Here is a 17,430-nt window from a genome sequence, read left to right as displayed (position 1 = left end):
CTGGCACCCTTATTAAAAGTGGTGCGAATATGCGGACTGACGTTTTAACAGCAGTCAGTACGCTGTACCAGGTAAACGTCCGAGATCCTGAGCGAACAGCTGTGGGCTCTCCTCCACAGATCAAGTCCCGATCTTCTATTGTTATGCTGTGGAAAATAACAGCGTGCAGCTGCTCTCCAGATATAATCCACACTAGTAGCCGATAATAAGAAAGCCGTCCTCGGCAAAGCCACACTCGGTGGGATAATCTGCTGATAATGGGGAAAACTTGGCAGGCAAGGATAAAAAAGCCAAAAGAATACAAGGCTTAATATATAAAAAAGAGTAAAAACACTTTATTTGAAGTGAGCTTTTAACGCGTTTCTTGGCCGCAAGCTCCTGGCCGTTTCATCTGAAAAGGTGTATAATACAAATGGTATGGAAGCACATTTAAAAAGCCTGCCAAGAAAGTAGATTGGTCAATATCCAACCAATCACAAGCTAAATGATAGAAAACAGAAGTTCATGCAAATAAACAGAGTACAAAGTCAATGCAAACAGTATATAGAATACAATACATGAAATACGATACAAATTGTATCTAATATCTGAATAGTTGTTACAAATCATATTTAGGCCCTAAGTTACAATGTATTTATCCTAAGAGATGGTTTTTTTAAAAACGCCGTAGAGAATAGTATTTAACCTTAGATTATAATATATTTGTCTTGAGGATTAGATTTTTATTTAAAACACCCTAGAAAATAAACTAAATTTTGTGAGATTTATTCTAGCAATTGAAGCAATTAAAATGTAAAATAATAATGGAAATAAGAATAAGAATGAAAACTAAAAAATAAGAAAAAGTGATGGGGATCTTCTTATGTATATATATTTTTCTTGTCGAAAAAATAGTAGTAAAATAAATTAAATTAGCAAAATAAAAACGAGGTATGTGTGTTCTCATCTTGTGTTGGGAAAACTAATTTATGTGTAGATACATATGTCTCATAAAGAGGCTATTTTGGTCTATCCTATATAATAAAATCAGTATGGGGAGGAAGTAGTCTGTCCAAAAGAATCTCTTTATAATGCATCAGGGGAACAGGCATGTATTATCTAATCGATACCGCATTGGATGCTTGGGTGCATCAAAAAAATCTAGATGTTATTCAAGATATTTTTAGTACAGTGCAAGTGAGTGTGTGTCTGGATCTGGCTATGACTCAATTGATGGGATACAATTGGTGAGTGGACATACAACTATGTGTAAGATTCATTCTAATAGATATTGACCTGAATAATAGACAATATGGACATAAAGTAATGGAATAAATAAGAGAGGGGGAGAAAAAAATGGAAGAGAATTTCTAACTAAAAGCAGCTAAATCCAGATTCGAATTGAGGCCCAATGGATGTAAGGTTTTCAATTTATGGATCCAAAAAGTTTCACGGATCCTTAGCTGAATAATTCTGTTATAATCTGTGGATGGTGGAATGTAATCAATAGGGTAAAATTTGAAAATGTCAGGGTTTCCTTTATGTTTATTTAGGCAGTGTTCGGGAATGCTATGTTTGATCTTTTTTTTAAAGCAATTCTTACAATTATGCCAGTGCTCTCCCCAGCGTACTTTGGCCTTCCTGGAGGTACGACCTACGTACTGGATCCCACAGCAGCACTCCAAAACATATACTATATAGGTAGAGTTGCAATTCATAAATCTATTGATGTCAAAAACTTCACCGCTAACATAGGATTGGAATGTCTTTTTCCCAGAGGTTATGGCTTTGCATGTATTGCACTTCTTTTGACCACATTTATATACCCCTATCCTTTCAAAAAAAGAAGGAAAGGGAGAGGTTTTTTGCTGCTTAATCGTGGGTTGAGACTTGCATAGAATATGCTTAGTCGTAGGTTGAGAGTTAGATAGAATATGTTTAACCTTTTTACTTGGTGCCAGTTTACTTCTAAGTGTTGGTGCTCTAGTATATACAATTTTTGGATATTCACCCAAAAGGGTCTTTAAAACAGGGTCTCTCCTAATAATATGCCAATGTTTATTAATGGCCTTCTGTATTTGTATATAATTGGAATTGTATTGTGTTATAAACAATGGTTCTGAAGAATAATTTTCGTCTTTGTTTTTGGTTGGTTTCTCTTTACTTAACAGTTTCTCCCTATCTAAATCTCTAACTTTGTTTAACCCCTTAATGACCGAGGACGTGCAGGGTACGTCCTCAAAAAAAAGGCAGTTAACGCCTGAGGACGTACCCTGCACGTCCTCGGTGTGGAAAGCAGCTGGAAGCGATCCTGCTCGCTTCCAGCTGCTTTCCGGTTATTGCAGTGATGCCTCGATATCGAGGCATCCTGCAATAACCATTTGTAGCCATCCGGTGCAGAGAGAGCCACTCTGTGGCCCTCTCTGCACCGGACATTAACTGCTACGTTCGTTGGTGGGTGGGAGCCGGTGTGGGAGGTGGGTGGCGGCCATCGATGGCCTTTGTGATGCGGAGGGGGGCGGGATCGGGGGCGGGGACGCGCACGGACGCGCGCACGTGCACGGGGAGGCCGGGCGGGCGCGTGCACGGGGAGGGAGCGGGTGGGAACCACTACGCTACAGAAATTTTTTTTGTTAGAAGTGGGGATCAAAGGGGTTAATATGTTTATTTTGGTGATCGGTTTGGCTGGTGGGGTATTGGACTGTGGGGGGGAAGCTACACTACAGAAACAAATAGTAAAAAATTAAAAAAAAACATTTTTATTTGCAAACTGGGTACTGGCAGACAGCTGCCAGTACCCAAGATGGCCCCAATAAGGCAGAGGGGGAGGGTTAGGGAGCTATTTTGGGGGGATCAGGGAGGTTGGGGGCTAAGGGGGGACCCTACATAGCAGCATATGTAAATATGCTTAAAATTTTTTTATTTTTTTTTATACCTTTTATTTTAGTACTGGCAGACTTTCTGCCAGTACTTAAGATGGCGGGGACAATTGTGGGGTGGGGGAGGGAAGAGTGCTGTTTGGGAGGGATCAGGGGGTGGGATGTGTCAGGTGGGAGTCTGATCTCTACACTAAAGCTAAAATTAACCCTGCAAGCTCCCTACAAACTACCTAATTAACCCCTTCACTGCTGGCCATAATACACATGTGATGCGCAGCAGCATTTAGCGGCCTTATAATTACCAAAAAGCAACGCCAAAGCCATATATGTCTGCTATTTATGAACAAAGGGGATCCCAGAGAAGCATTTAAAACCATTTGTGCCATAATTGCACAAGCTGTTTGTAAATAATTTTAGTGAAAAACCTAAAGTTTGAAAAAGTGAACAATTTTTTTTTATTTGATTGCTTTTGGCGGTGAAATGGTGGCATGAAATATACCAAAATGGGCCTAGATCAATACTTGGGGTTGTCTACTACACTACACTAGAGCTAAAATTAACCCTAGAAGCTCCCTACATGCTCCCTAATTAACCCATTCACTGCTGGGCATAATACACGGTTGGTGCGCAGTGGCATTTAGCAGCCTTCTAATTACCAAAAAGCAAAGCCAAAGCCATATATGTCTGCTATTTATGAACAAAGGGGATCCCAGAGAAGCATTTACAACCATTTATTCCATAATTTCATGAGTTGTTTGTAAATAATTTCAGTGAGAAACCTAAAGTTTGTGAAAAAATTTGTGAAAAAGTAAAATAATTTTTTTATTTGATCGCATTCGGCGGTGAAATGGTGGCATGAAATATACCAAAATGGGCCTAGATCAATACTTTGGGATGTCTTCTAAAAAAAAATATATACATGTCAATGGATATTCAGAGATTCCTGAAAGATATTAGTGTCCCAATGTAACTAGCGCTAATTTTGAAAAGAAAGTAGTTTGGAAATGGCAAAGTGCTACTTGTATTTATGGCCCTATAACTTGCAAAAAAAGCAAAGAACATGTCAATATTAGGTATTTATAAACTCAGGACAAAATTTAGAAACTATTTAGCATGGGTGTTTTTTGGTGGTTGTAGATGTGTAACAGATTTTGGGGGTCAAAGTTAGAAAAAGTGTGTTTTTTTCCATTTTTTCCTCATATTTTATAATATTTTTTATAGTAAATTATAAGATATGATGAAAATAATGGTATATTTTGAAAGTCCATTTAATGGTGAGAAAAACGGTATATAATATGTGTGGGTACAGTAAATGAGTAAGAGGAAAATTACAGCTAAACACAAACACCACAAAAATGTAAAAATAGCCTTGGTCCCAAACGGACATAAAATGGAAAAGTGCTGTGGTCATTAAGGGGTTAAACAATTATCTAAGAGGTCAGGAGGATAACCTTTTTCAGTAAATCTTTCGTATATTATAAGGTTTAGAGTAGTTGATATTGGTATATTCAGGTTGTTAAGTAATGCGGTCAATGGGGAGGGATTTGTGGAAATGGTTATTGTTTTTGATAGATGTTTATCCAATATCTTATATGTGTCTACAGTCAGCCTGGTGAGATGAGAAATCCCCTCTGTAAGGGGGGGGGGAGCCAACAGTAGTTCCCTAGTTGTGTCGTGTCCGCTAGGGCATGTTCTAGAGTCACCCATTCCTTATGTGGAGAGTTCTTGCACCAGTCAATGATCCGTGTAAGAAAGATTGCCCATCTGTAATATTGCGAATATGGGACCCACCAGGCCACCTTTCTCTTTTGTATGGTACATTGTGGCTTTTGCAATTCTCTGTCTTTTATTCTGCCATATATATGTGTTGATAAAGGTTTTGTAATGTAAACTGGTGGGAGTCTGGGATTGTTTGAAAAATCTACAACATTTTTGGTAGGATAGACATTTTGACAGCATTGATCCTGCCAATCCATGACAATGGTTTATTTTGCCAAGAGCGTAATTCTTTTTGTATGTTTTTAGAAAGTGAAGTTGAGTTAAAGTAGAAGTTGTGGGTTTGTCAATAGGTGCACACCTAGGTATTTTTAGAGTGTTTATGATATTTAAATTCATAAGCCATCTCTATCCATTTGACGTCCACTTGGCAGAGAGCTATGCTCATGAATTCAGATTTACTAGCGTTAATTTTAAAGTTGAAGTGTTTGCCATACGTGGATAGCTCCTCTATGAGATGAGGAAGTGAGTGGGTTGGGGCAGATAGTGTTAAGAGGCTGCCATGGTATACTAGGAAGGTGCAGCAGGATTAAGGTAAGTTGTCACTGATATAACAAGCGCAGGAGACTCAGCAGGCACAAGATACCAAGTGGATACTATTGGTGAGGCTACTACAGGATACCAGGTAGGTGCAGCAGGATTGAGGTAAGCTGTCATTGGCATAGCAAGCACAAGATACTCAACAGGCATAGGATACCCAGCGGGTACTGTTGGTGAGGCTGCCACAGAATACCAGGTAGGTGCAGCCGTATTGAGGTAAGATGTCACTGGTATTAAAAGCACAGGAGTCTCAGCAGGTACAAGATACCCAGGGGGTACTGTTGTTAAGGCACCCACTGGATACCAGGTAGGTGCAGCAGGATTAATGTAAGCTCTCACTGGTAATGCAAGCTCTGGAGCCTCATCAGACAAGAACAAGGTAGGTATACACATAGCACAGGAACAAGGTAAGTATTCACAGAGCACAGAAACAAGGTGAATATACACAGAGCACAGGAACAGGTTGACGTTCACAATATAGGAACTCCCACACATGTAGCCAGTAGGTGCGAGTTCTTGTAATTAGGTTGCGGTCCCTTTACATTTGAGTAAAGTGCGGCCAGGGAGAGGCAGCAGCCTCTGCTAAAGACGGGCCTTGGCGTTCCTCCACAAGGAACACTGATACCGTATGATTAGAAAATGAAATGATTATATAACAGTGTTGATTCTTTTATTCATAAAAATATCAACTGAGACTCTTTCTGAATTCTATACCTAGTATGTTGTTCCTAGAAAAGAGCATTATGAAGAACAGACTGAAGCAAAAAAAAAAGTAATTTTCTAGCAAATAAAAAAAATTCAGCTATGATCTAAATAAAGCCCTTAAAGGGACACTGTACCCAAATTTTTTCTTTTGTGATTCAGATAGAGAATGACATTTTAAGCAACTTTCTAATTTACTCCTATTATCAAATTTTCTTCATTCTCTTGGTATCTTTATTTGAACTGCAAGAATGTAAGTTTAGATGCCGGCCCATTTTTGGTGAACAACCTGGGTTGTCCTTGCTGATTGGTGGATAAATTCATCCACCAATAAAAAAGTGCTGTCCAGAGTCCTGAAACAAACAAAAATCTTAGATGCCTTCTTTTTCAAATAAAGATAGCAAGAGAACAAAGAAAAATTGCTAATAGGAGTAAATTAGAAAGTTGCTTAAAATTGCATGCTCTATCTGAATCACAAAAGAAAAAATTTGGGTCCAGTGTCCCTTTAAGACTTGTAACTTATCCAGACTTTAAATCTAGTAACAATACAAAAGGAAAATCTGAAAAGAAACCAATAACCCTTTGGGCATATGCTTGTAAAAATAATATTGTCAATCCATGAACAAAAGATTTTAATCACATTAAAATGAAAATTCTGTGTTATTTCATGCCCTGGAGTTACATAATTTAATGGAACTCATACTATAGCTGATAAATGGTGCATTGAGAAATTAAATGCTGTATATAAGAATAAATTTAAAATGATATAAATACATTTTTTGGTTAATCTTTAGTATGAGTGATGCATACAATATATAAATATATATATATATATATATATATATATATATATATATATATATATATATATATATATATATATACAGTTGTGCTCAATAGTTTACATACCCTGGCAGAATTTATGATTTCTTGGCAATTTTTCAGAGAATATGAATGATAACACAAAAACTTTTCTTTCACTCATGGTTAGTGTTTGGCTGAAGCCATTTATTATCAATCAACTGTGTTTACTCTTTTTAAATTATAATGACAACATAAACTACCCAAATGACCCTGATCAAAAGTTTACATACCCTGGTGATTTTGGCCTGATAAAATGCACACAAGTTGACACACAGGGGTTTGAATTGCTATTAAAGGTAACCATCCTCACCTGTTATCTGTTTGCTTGTAATTAGTGTGTGTGTATAAAAGGTCAATGATTTTCTGGACTCCTGACAGACCCATGCATCTTTCATTCAGTGCTGCACTGACGATTCTGGATTCTGAGTCATGGGCAAAGATCTGCGGGAAAAGGTAGTTGAACTGTATAAAACAGGAAAGAGATATAAAAAGACATCCAAGGAATTGAGAATGCAAATCAGCAGTGTTCAAACTCTAATAAAGAAGTGGAAAATGAGGGGTTCTGTTGAAATCAAACCACGGTCAGGTAGACCAACTAAAATTTCAGCCACAACTGCCAGGAAAATTGTTTGGGATGCAAAGACAAACCCACAAATAACTTCAGGTGAAATACAGGACATGTGGTGTGGCTGTTTCAAGATGCACAATAAGGAGGCACTTGAAGAAAGATGGGCTGCCTGGTAGAGTCGCCTGAAGAAGCCATTACTACGCAAATGCCACAAAGTATCCCGCTTACAATACGCCACAGAGCACAGAGCCTCAAACCTTCTGGCACAAAGTCATTTGGAGTGATAAGACCAAAGTTGAGCTTTTTGGCCACAACCATAAACGCTACATTTGGAGAGGAGTCAACAAGGCCTATGATGAAAACTACACCATTCCTACTGTGAAACACGGAGGTGGATCGCTGATGTTTTGTGGATGTGTGAGCTACAAAGGCACAGGAAATTTGGTCAGAATTGATGGAAAGATTAATATATATATATATATATATATATATATATATATATATATATATATATATATATATAGTATGTATGTCGTCCAAGGGCTCGTTTGGTACAACCAAATTTTGACAACTTTATTTATTCATTAATATTAACATAATTATTTATTTCCTGTGAGAAATCTCTTAAGGGCAGCAGAAGAGCAGATGAACAACAGTTCAAACTTAAATAAAGTTTTAGTATTAGCTTGTGGTACTGCTACAAGCCAGTAGCAGAATGCACAAAAAAGATTGTTTTATTTTTTAAATGTATATTTTTATGAGGTCAGGATTGGCCTGGAACAAAAGTGAAAGTGGAGTGTGCTCAATCTATACCGTTTGCATTTTCACTATTATATTGTGCAAGCCTTAGTATGTTGTACACTGCAGTTATTCATGTTGGATGACATGTATGCATAGAACCCTTTTAGCAAGTTATTTTTGCTCATGCAATAAATTTGTATTAGGGCCAATGTTAAAACTGATTCTGCTGAATAATACAAATGTGCAAAGCAACACTAGAGCTATACGTTTATTTGTTTGCTATACATATTTATTTAAAGGGACATGAAACGCAACATTTTTCTTTCATGATTCAGATAGAGCGTACATTTTTATTAAACAACTTTCCATTTTACTTCTATTATCAATTTTGTGTCATTCTCTTGGTATTCTTTATTGAAGGGGCAGCAATGCACTAATAAGAACTTGCTGAACACATTGAGCAGCCCCCAATCAGCAACTAACTCCCAGCTAGGTATGCTTTCAACAAAGGATACCAAGATAACTAAGCAAATTAGATAATAGAAATAAAGTGGAAGATTGTTTAAAAATGTATGTTCTATCTCATGGTTCTTCAATTTTTTTTTCCTCAAGGCCCAGTGCCATGATACCACATACCTTAACGACCCTATTTTTATGCTTGAAAGTGAAATACAAAAAGATAGCTGCAATTATTGGCAAAGTAATTAAAATGTGTGTGTTATTTATTCATGATTTGTAGTCAAACCTTTTAGACCATTGTAAAAGGTAATAACACACTAATATGACACACACATTCTCATACAACACACACACACACCATACACTCTCATTAAACACACACACTATCATTCAACACATACACACCACACACTCTTATACAACACACTCTCATATACCACACACTCTCATATAACACATATCCTACTACAACAGACACACACTCTTATACAGCACACACTCATATACCACACACTCTCATATAACACACTCTCATATACCACACACTCTCATATAACACATACCCTACTACAACAGATACACACTCTCCTACAACACACACTCAAGTTACGACCCAGTAAACATGGTGTTGTGACTGAGTAATGGGCCCTGACCCGTGGTTGTAAGAACCCTATCTGAATCATTAAAGAAATGTTTTGAAGTCCATGTACCTTTGTTAAAATAGATAATGCATATACATATACACCCTTTACACTTTCCCATCTAAGCTCCTCCCATGTTATATACCACATCCTCTCACCCCATGTAGTAGTAAACCAGATCCCTGTAACCCTTCCTCATCACCAAAAACCTAATAATTTATTATTATTATTATTATTATTATTATTAAATAACCCTTGCTCCACATATATTAAATCTTAATTCAACCTTAATTTATATATTTCTATAACTTTTTAAGGTGTATTTTTTTTAAATATATATAAAAATATCAAGCAATAATAGATATTATTACATTTTCAATAACTCTAAAGGCCTGATCATCAAAAATTCTCCTGGTTGGAGAGAAATTGTAGTGCAGACAGACTTCATTGGGGCTGAACTCACTGAATGCTCAAAGAAAAGATGTGGAACTCTGTGACTACTCTACTACTGTGACATCTCTCTCATTTCTTTAGATGAAGGAAATATATATACAATCACAAGATGTCTGCACTAACACTTCATACTAGACAGCTGCCAGTTTCATGATTTATAAATATATATATATATATATATATATATATATATATATATATATATATATATATATATATATATATATATATATATATATATATATATATATATATACACAGGGAGTGCAGAATTATTAGGCAAGTTGTATTTTTGAGGATTAATTTTATTATTGAACAACAACCATGTTCTCAATGAACCCAAAAAACTCATTAATATCAAAGATGAATAGTTTTGGAAGTAGTTTTTAGTTTGTTTTTAGTTATAGCTATTTTAGGGGGATATCTGTGTGTGCAGGTGACTATTACTGTGCATAATTATTAGGCAACTTAACAAAAAACAAATATATACCCATTTCAATTATTTATTTTTACCAGTGAAACCAATATAACATCTCAACATTCACAAATATACATTTCTGACATTCAAAAACAAAACAAAAACAAATCAGTGACCAATATAGCCACTTTTCTTTGCAAGGACACTCAAAAGCCTGCCATCCATGGATTCTGTCAGTGTTTTGATCTGTTCACCATCAACATTGCGTGCAGCAGCAACCACAGCCTCCCAGACACTGTTCAGAGAGGTGTACTGTTTTCCCTCCTTGTAAATCTCACATTTGATGATGGACCACAGGTTCTCAATGGGGTTCAGATCAGGTGAACAAGGAGGCCATGTCATTAGATTTTCTTCTTTTATACCCTTTCTTGCCAGCCACGCTGTGGAGTACTTGGACGCGTGTGATGGAGCATTGTCCTGCATGAAAATCCTGTTTTTCTTGAAGGATGCAGACTTCTTCCTGTACCACTGCTTGAAGAAGGTGTCTTCCAGAAACTGGCAGTAGGACTGGGAGTTGAGCTTGACTCCATCCTCAACCCGAAAAGGCCCCACAAGCTCATCTTTGATGATACCAGCCCAAACCAGTACTCCACCTCCACCTTGCTGGCGTCTGAGTCGGACTGGAGCTCTCTGCCCTTTACCAATCCAGCCACGGGCCCATCCATCTGGCCCATCAAGACTCACTCTCATTTCATCAGTCCATAAAACCTTAGAAAAATCATTCTTGAGATATTTCTTGGCCCAGTCTTGACGTTTCAGCTTGTGTGTCTTGTTCAGTGGTGGTCGTCTTTCAGCCTTTCTTACCTTGGCCATGTCTCTGAGTATTGCACACCTTGTGCTTTTGGGCACTCCAGTGATGTTGCAGCTCTGAAATATGGCCAAACTGGTGACAAGTGGCATCTTGGCAGCTGCACGCTTGACTTTTCTCAGTTCATGGGCAGTTATTTTGCGCCTTGGTTTTTCCACACGCTTCTTGCGACCCTGTTGACTATTTTGAATGAAACGCTTGATTGTTTGATGATCACGCTTCAGAAGCTTTGCAATTTTAAGAGTGCTGCATCCCTCTGCAAGATATCTCACTATTTTTTACTTTTCTGAGCCTGTCAAGTCCTTCTTTTGACCCATTTTGCCAAAGGAAAGGAAGTTGCATAATAATTATTCACACCTGATATAGGGTGTTGATGTCATTAGACCACACCCCTTCTCATTACAGAGATGCACATCACCTAATATGCTTAATTGGTAGTAGGCTTTCGAGCCTATACAGCTTGGAGTAAGACAACATGCATAAAGAGGATGATGTGGTCAAAATATTAATTTGCCTAATAATTCTGCACTCCCTTTATATATATATATACAATATATATATATATATATATATATATATATAACACACAGAGAAAACCCAGCACTCACTTACAAGCTCTCAGCTAAGATTTAAAAGCAAAAATGGAAAGGTTAGTTACCGCATCTGGCCAAATGGGACAAGCTCAGGTACCACGTCAAGGTCCTCTCCAATACCTGAGACCCTAAAACAGCCACACAATGCAAGCTTTCAAATCCAAACAAACTGAAAACAAGGGAAGGGTGCACAGGAATATGTAACCACCCTAGACATATACAAAACACGGAAGGGAACTGCACTCTCATACCGGACCGGGTACACATCCCATGACCCTGCAACATGCTCAGCCCTGGGTGCCACTGGCACTCACAGGAAGCTGTGCTGTCCCCAGAGCCACAAGCAGTTAACCCCAGACAGGTCTGGGTGCAAGAACCATAGGGAAAATTACAAAACAAATTAATACAACACACAGAGAAAACCCAGCACTCACTTACAAGCTCTCAGCTAAGATTTAAAAGCAAAAATGGAAAGGTTAGTTACCGCATCTGGCCAAATGGGACAAGCTCAGGTACCACGTCAAGGTCCTCTCCAATACCTGAGACCCTAAAACAGCCACACAATGCAAGCTTTCAAATCCAAACAAACTGAAAACAAGGGAAGGGTGCACAGGAATATGTAACCACCCTAGACATATACAAAACACGGAAGGGAACTGCACTCTCATACCGGACCGGGTACACATCCCATGACCCTGCAACATGCTCAGCCCTGGGTGCCACTGGCACTCACAGGAAGCTGTGCTGTCCCCAGAGCCACAAGCAGTTAACCCCAGACAGGTCTGGGTGCAAGAACCATAGGGAAAATTACAAAACAAATTAATACAACACACAGAGAAAACCCAGCACTCACTTACAAGCTCTCAGCTAAGATTTAAAAGCAAAAATGGAAAGGTTAGTTACCGCATCTGGCCAAATGGGACAAGCTCAGGTACCACGTCAAGGTCCTCTCCAATACCTGAGACCCTAAAACAGCCACACAATGCAAGCTTTCAAATCCAAACAAACTGAAAACAAGGGAAGGGTGCACAGGAATATGTAACCACCCTAGACATATACAAAACACGGAAGGGAACTGCACTCTCATACCGGACCGGGTACACATCCCATGACCCTGCAACATGCTCAGCCCTGGGTGCCACTGGCACTCACAGGAAGCTGTGCTGTCCCCAGAGCCACAAGCAGTTAACCCCAGACAGGTCTGGGTGCAAGAACCATAGGGAAAATTACAAAACAAATTAATACAACACACAGAGAAAACCCAGCACTCACTTACAAGCTCTCAGCTAAGATTTAAAAGCAAAAATGGAAAGGTTAGTTACCGCATCTGGCCAAATGGGACAAGCTCAGGTACCACGTCAAGGTCCTCTCCAATGCCTGAGACCCTAAAACAGCCACACAATGCAACCTTTCCATTTTTGCTTTTAAATCTTAGCTGAGAGCTTGTAAGTGAGTGCTGGGTTTTCTCTGTGTGTTGTATTAATTTGTTTTGTAATTTTCCCTATGGTTCTTGCACCCAGACCTGTCTGGGGTTAACTGCTTGTGGCTCTGGGGACAGCACAGCTTCCTGTGAGTGCCAGTGGCACCCAGGGCTGAGCATGTTGCAGGGTCATGGGATGTGTACCCGGTCCGGTATGAGAGTGCAGTTCCCTTCCGTGTTTTGTATATATATATATATATATATATATATATATATATATATATATATTAAATGCACTATCTAATAAAAAATATTCACATCAATATTAAAAAAAGTTATAAGGGTTAAAAGGTATATAGTATATGACAAGGTATTTGAACAGAAAGGGCTGTAATGTGTGTTTATATATATATATATATATATATATATATATATATATATATATATATATATATATATATATATATAGATAAGGAACAAGAGAAGAGAGGAATCCGGATATCTGATGGAAAAAGTGTTTTTTTTTTTCAAGCTTGTAAGTGTTACATACACACAGTTGAAGGGCAGCTGCGGAAGATCTGACGCATTTTGCGCATGCTCAGATACGCTTCATCAGAGATCACAGGTGTCCCCCAGGTAAGTGCTTAAAAAGGAGCATCACCCAATAGAAAAACAGAAAACAACTTTAGTGCACATACTATATGGTGATTAACGTCTGTATATGACGCCATCTACGTGACAAAAGTTAAGCAAGATATCATATGCTAATAAACTAAAAAAAAAGAACTGAAAAAAGTGGGAAAATTAAAAACGTGAAAAAGGGAGTGGGAGTTGGTAAGTGTCACATACATCATCTCAAATAGAAAACAAATTGAGTATAAATTCAATAGTGATAAAGGCTAATCATAAAATATTAGATAATGATCAAAACGAAAAGAAAAAGAAAAACATATACTTCCTATCATACTTAAGTGTGTGGGAAGGTTAGTGTACAAGTAGTATGACGGCATAGGGGGCTGGAATAATTAAACCAAGATAATAGCAGAATAAGACAATATGAAAAGTATCAAACAGTTACTCATTTGGGGGGGGGGAGCATAAGGGAATACACTTAGTAATATTAGTAATAACAAATAAAAATATAAAAAATATTTAAAAAAAGGTTGGATATGTATGCAATAAGGAGTAGATGTGTTGACTATGCCGAAGGTCAGACTAAATAAACTAAAAAACAAGTATAAAAATAAGATAAAATAGGGGGGGGATGCTACAATTAAAAGAACTAAGGGAAAAGGGGACACTTATACAAAGTAAAAATACTGAACATAAGTAGGAATAATGAGAGCAATGAGTAGGGAGAGGCATGGGGGGCTTATAGGTAAAGAGGGGAATTACGGCTAGATTTAGAGGCTCCTAATGCTGGTTTTGGGCTACCGCTGGTATTTAGAGTCTTGTAGGTAAGGGTCTAACGCTCACTTTCCAGCCGCGACTTTTCCATACCGCAGATCCCTAACGCCAATTGCGTATCCTATCTTTTCAATGGGATCTTTCAAACCCCGGAATTTAGAGTCTTGGCTGAAGTGAGCGGTAGAGCCTCTACCGACAAAACTCCAGCCACAGAAAAAAGTCAGGAGTTAAGAGCTTTATGGGCTAACGCCGGTTCATAAAGCTCTTAACTACAGTGTTCTAAAGTACACTAACACCCATAAACTACCTATATACCCCTAAACCGAGGTCCCCCCACATCGCCGCCACTCTAATAAAAATTTTAACCCATAATCGGCCGACCGCACACCGCCGCAACCTACGTTATCCCTATGTACCCCTAATCTGCTGCCCCTAACACCGCCGACCCCTATATTATATTTATTAACCCCTAATCTGCCACCACCAACGTCGCTGCTACCTACCTACACTTATTAACCCCTAATCTGCCGACTGGACCTCACCGCTACTATAATAAAGTCATTAACCCCTAATCCGCCTCACTCCCGCCTCAATAACCCTATAATAAATAGTATTAACCCCTAATCTGCCCTCCCTAACATCGCCGACACCTAACTTCAAGTATTAACCCCTAATTTGCCGACCGGACCTCACCGCTACTATAATAAATGTATTAACCCCTAAAGCTAAGTCTAACCCTAACACTAACACCCCCCTAAGTTAAATATAATTATTATCTAACGAAATAAATGAACTCTTATTAAATAAATTAATCCTATTTAAAGCTAAATACTTACCTGTAAAATAAACCCTAATATAGCTACAATATAAATTATAATTATATTGTAGCTATTTTAGGATTTATATTTATTTTACAGGCAACTTTGTATTTATTTTAACCAGGTACAATAGCTATTAAATAGTTAATAACTATTTAATAGCTACCTAGTTAAAATAATTACAAAAGTACCTGTAAAATAAATCCTAACCTAAGCTACAATTAAACCTAACACTACACTATCATTAAATTAATTAAATAAAATACCTACAATTAAATCTAACACTACACTATCAATAAATTAATTACATGAAATACCTACAAATAAATACAATTAAATAAACTACCTTACCAGCCCTTAAAAGGGCCTTTTGCGGGGCATGCCCCAAAGAATTCAGCTCTTTTGCCTGTAAAAATAAACACAATACCCCCCAACATTACAACCCACCACCCACATACCCCTAATCTAACCCAAACCCCCCTTAAATAAACCTAACACTAAGCCCCTGAAGATCTTCCTACCTTATCTTCACCACACCGGGTATCACCGATCGTTCCAGGCTCCGAAGTCTTCATCCAAGCCAAAGCGGGGGCTGGAGATCCATCATCCGGCTGAAGTCTTCTATCAAGCGGCAAGAAGAAGTCCAGAAGAGGCTCCAAAGTCTTCATCCTATCCAGGCAGAAGAGGAGATCCGGACCGGCAACCATCTTCATCCAAGTGGCATCTTCTATCTTCATCCGATGACGAGCGGCTCCATCTTGAAGACCTCCAGCACGGATCCATCCTCTTCTTCCTATGTCCTAAGTCCGAATGAAGGTTCCTTTAAATTACGCCATCTTGGATGATGGCGTCATTTAAAGGAACCATTTAAAGAATGCAAGCTCAATCTGATTGACTGATTGGATCAGACAATCGGATTGAACTTGAATCTGATTGGCTGATTCCATCAGCCAATCAGATTTTTCCTACCTTAATTCCGATTGGCTGATAGAATCCTATCAGCCAATCGGAATTCGAGGGACGCCATCTTGGATGATGTCATTTAAAGGAACCTTCATTCGGACTTATGACATCGGAAGAAGAGGATGGATCCGCACCGGAGGTCTTCAAGATGGAGCCGCTCGTCATCGGATGAAGATAGAAGATGCCGCTTGGATGAAGATGGTTGCCGGTCCGGATCTCCTCTTCTGCCTGGATAGGATGAAGACTTTGGAGCCTCTTCTGGACTTCTTCTTGCCACTTGATAGAAGACTTCAGCCGGATGATGGATCTCCAGCCCCCGCTTGGGCTTGGATGAAGACTTCGGAACCTGGTGATCGGTGATACCCGGTGTGGTGAAGATAAGGTAGGAAGATCTTCAGGGGCTTAGTGTTAGGTTTATTTAAGGGGGGTTTGGGTTAGATTAGGGGTATGTGGGTGGTGGGTTGTAATGTTGGGGGGGGGGGTATTGTGTTTATTTTCACAGGCAAAAGAGCTTAATTCTTTGGGGCATGCCCCGCAAAAGGCCCTTTTAAGGGCTGGTAAGAGCTTTTCTATTTTAATTTTAGAATAGGGTAGGGCATTTTTTTATTTTGGGGGGCTTTGTTATTTTATTAGGGGGCTTAGAGTAGGTGTAATTAGCTTAAAATTGTTGTAATAACAATTTGTGTGTCTTGTTCAGTGGTGGTCGTCTTTCAGCCTTTCTTACCTTGGCCATGTCTCTGAGTATTGCACACCTTGTGCTTTTGGGCACTCCAGTGATGTTGCAGCTCTGAAATATGGCCAAACTGGTGACAAGTGGCATCTTGGCAGCTGTACGCTTGACTTTTCTCAGTTCATGGGCAGTTATTTTGCGCCTTGGTTTTTCCACACGCTTCTTGCGACCCTGTTGACTATTTTGAATGAAACGCTTGATTGTTCGATGATCACGCTTCAGAAGCTTTGCAATTTTAAGAGTGCTGCATCCCTCTGCAAGATATCTCACTATTTTTGACTTTTCTGAGCCTGTCAAGTCCTTCTTTTGACCCATTTTGCCAAAGGAAAGGAAGTTGCATAATAATTATTCACACCTGATATAGGGTGTTGATGTCATTAGACCACACCCCATCTCATTACAGAGATGCACATCACCTAATATGCTTAATTGGTAGTAGGCTTTCGAGCCTATACAGCTTGGAGTAAGACAATATGCATAAAGAGGATGATGTGGTCAAAATATTAATTTGCCAAATAATTCTGCACTCCCTTTATATATATATACAGTATATATATATATATATATATATATATATATATATATATATATATATATATATATATATATAT

This window comes from Bombina bombina, chromosome 3 (genome assembly GCF_027579735.1).
Source record: "Bombina bombina isolate aBomBom1 chromosome 3, aBomBom1.pri, whole genome shotgun sequence".
Lineage (NCBI taxonomy): Eukaryota > Metazoa > Chordata > Amphibia > Anura > Bombinatoridae > Bombina > Bombina bombina.
Note: the sequence above shows the minus strand (reverse complement) of the source record.